At 39.7% G+C, this 2,067-nt stretch overlaps 1 protein-coding gene and 1 long non-coding RNA gene across 2 annotated transcripts in view; both read right to left on the bottom strand.

Annotated features, from left to right (window-relative positions):
• LOC102678431 (importin subunit beta-1) overlaps nt 1-2,067 on the bottom strand; it is a 14,696-nt gene that overhangs the window by 4,629 nt on the left and 8,000 nt on the right. The gene's annotated exons all lie outside the window — the stretch shown is intronic.
• The window catches only part of LOC102678333, a 6,156-nt gene that overhangs the window by 1,506 nt on the left and 2,583 nt on the right, over nt 1-2,067 (bottom strand). The window lies entirely within an intron of this gene.

The following is a 2,067-nucleotide window of genomic DNA, read 5'->3' as shown; positions in this document are numbered from 1 at the left end:
CCTCACAGCGCACATCATCACTGATACAGCGTAATGCACACGGTTTTCATCTNTTTTTTTTTTTTCTTTTTTTCCTCTTTTTGAATAATTCTTATAATTAAATACGCTCTCACGTACGTTCCCTAGTGAAGCATCGCACGCACTCTAGGAGTCTCGACGATGAAAAGGCTAACAACTAATAGTTCGATAAGATATTATCGTGTATGAGTTTCTTACCAGGAGCGTGGCTCTAATCGTGTCTCGTTCCCTCGATCGCGTCAAGGATATATATAAAGGAAAACCCCTCTCTTTCGAAACGATCTCGTGTAACGTCGTATATCCCTTCGTTACCTTTTTTTTTTTCTTCTTCTTCTTCTTCTTCTTCTTTATTTATTAAATACAATAGTATACGTGTGCGCATTAGGCTAGCTCGAAACGTAGAGCAGCGAAACATTCTTCCATTAATAAGAGACAATAGGACTAAAAAGATAATTATGCTGAACAATGGAGAGCGATATCCGCTACGGTCGAGATCGGTGATCGATCGATAGGATAGGACATGGATCACCCAGAGCCACCCTCCCTTTCGGGTAGAACATCGACCCCTCGCACACGAGAGTCTCTCCAAAAAATCACAGTCGCGTATTATAATATAATTTGCTTTCTTCGTATTCCTCATTTTCACAACTCGTTACTTCCATCACGGCACGGCCGGCGTTTCGTTTCCTAGTTTCCTACCTTTTGCCCTTTTTTTTTCGTGGGCCAATCCACCGATTCCCTATTCCCTATCTTCGCATGTTTCGCATTCCCTCTCTCTCTCTCTCTCTCTCTCTCTCTCCCTCTCTCTCTCTTTTTCCCTTTCCTTATAATTCCTTTTAAATCTTTTTTTTTTTTTTTGCACCTCTTGGCGGACCTGATAATGTGATTCGCAACGACCACCGAAGAGGATAACCGAAAATGAACGAAATACTCGTTATACGAATACCTCGTTTCTTTTTTTTTTTTTATTTTTGATAGCGCATTGAATAGACGTTTTTTATTATACGTGAAAAGAATAGTCGCATGTTTCATTTCATTAACGTACAGTCTGCTTCTAAAATAGGTAGCTAAATTTTTCTTTTTTGTACACGTTTTACTCGTCGTAAGGACAAAAAGAGACGTATTGAAAAGGAGACACGCTTTATCATCCTGAACGACCGGTAGAAGGTTTCTGAAAATTTGACCACCCATTTCGGAGATAGCCTGTAAGGAACGGTGAACGCGATCAAACGCATCATTGTTTGCGAATCAGAATAACAGGCGAGCGATCGAGTTCTTTATCGAGACGTGCGGAAAGTCGCGCGCACCGCCGTCCTCTCCGTCGTGGTTCCTCTCTCTTTCTCTCTTCCTCACATTCCCCCTTTCATATCCACATCCTTTCTCTCTCTCTCGTTCTTCCACTCTTCTCTCGCTCTTTTTTCTTACGTCCTCTCTTTCTCTCTACTCTCTCTGCTACGTGGAATGTAAAAGAAAAACAGGATACACTTTGCGCCTCGGCATTTTACATGTTTCTTCTTTGGACACTCGGAATAAACCGTTTTCATTGTTTCGTTTTTTCCTTTTTTTTTTTCATTTTTTTCTGAAAACTTTCGTTTCTTATTTTTTTTTTTCTTTTTTTTTTTCCTTTTTTTTTTTGGACTCATCGAGATATCGGCTTTGGTAGATCGATGACAGACATCATTATTTCCGTCATCACGAAAACTGTAAGGCAAAGCTGTATTTTTTTTATTTTTTTTTTTTTTTTTTAATTTTTTTCGTAGGAGGAGAAATTGTCGCGATTGGAAGACACCGTGTTTCGTTTGCGAGAATTTCGTTCTGCTTCGAAATCGAAAGGATCCAACGCGAGATAAAACAATGTACGGGAGAAGAATTTGCATTAGTATATATATTTGTCTGTGTTTGTATGTGTGTACGGCTGTGTATCGCAAAGAGATCAAGGTTTAGGCTCCAGTCTACGTAACGAGCGGCTCGCCGAAACGATTTTTATCCCTACCCCCATTTCTTTTCTCTCTCTTCTCTTTCGTTACTTTTTTCATCCCTTTCTTTTTT

This window comes from Apis dorsata, unplaced genomic scaffold, assembly GCF_000469605.1.
Source record: "Apis dorsata unplaced genomic scaffold, Apis dorsata 1.3 scaffold_58, whole genome shotgun sequence".
Taxonomy (NCBI): domain Eukaryota; kingdom Metazoa; phylum Arthropoda; class Insecta; order Hymenoptera; family Apidae; genus Apis; species Apis dorsata.
Note: the sequence above shows the minus strand (reverse complement) of the source record. Positions and strands in the feature narration are given on the sequence as shown.